Source organism: Laccaria bicolor, genomic scaffold (assembly GCF_000143565.1).
Source record: "Laccaria bicolor S238N-H82 LACBIscaffold_85 genomic scaffold, whole genome shotgun sequence".
In the NCBI taxonomy this organism is placed as follows: domain Eukaryota; kingdom Fungi; phylum Basidiomycota; class Agaricomycetes; order Agaricales; family Hydnangiaceae; genus Laccaria; species Laccaria bicolor.
This window is the reverse complement of record NW_001889956.1, coordinates 51,338-52,140: the sequence shown is the minus strand read 5'-3', so window position 1 is coordinate 52,140 and position 803 is coordinate 51,338.

Genomic DNA, 803 nt, shown 5'->3' with positions numbered 1-803 from the left:
TCGGTTTTTAAATATTTATAAAAACATGGCAACTGGCAACTGGACTGACCACAAATGTGGGCAACTGCAACTGGAAAAAGACTGGACCGTGGTTCAGTCCAGTTCAGTCCTATGTATATTTTCAGTCCTGTAGACTGGACCTGCAAACACTACTGGCCCCACTGTATGGCGTCATAGGGGGGTTATTCACTGACCACTGGGTTGGGTTTACTNTTAGCTTAGTGGTATTCAACATATATTTGCATTAATTACCATATTAGGAAATGCACACAGATGATGTAAACAGTACCCCAACATCATTACCACCATCCCTATTTTTTTCTGATTTTATTGCTAATTTTTATCTGAAAATGCAAAACTTGCTATATTTGGCAATTTTTAGTGTTCATTCTGGTCACTGCATTCCAGTGCCATTCTGGGGACTGTTCCGGTGTAAATACTGGAATAACAATATTCTGTGGCTGGAGTGAAATTTTGGCTGGTAGATTTCACTGGAATGGCACCGGAATCCACCAGAAATGACCGGAATCTGGCAGGAATATGTAGGGCATCACTAAGACCTCATTGAAGAGGGTAGGTGGGGTCAAGCTCAATATAAAAATTTGAGGTTCAGAGTGATTATATAAGAATTTGTCAGCTTTGTCATTGATTACTCAGCTGAGTGAGCTTACTCAGCCATCAAAAGGCTAAAAACATTGTGCCATTCTATATAGACAAACTTTACACCCACACCTACGGCACGGCACTCGCTAACGCTCAGCCATGCCTCTGGTGCTTGGTCACAGCTTGCGGGGGCATGCCCG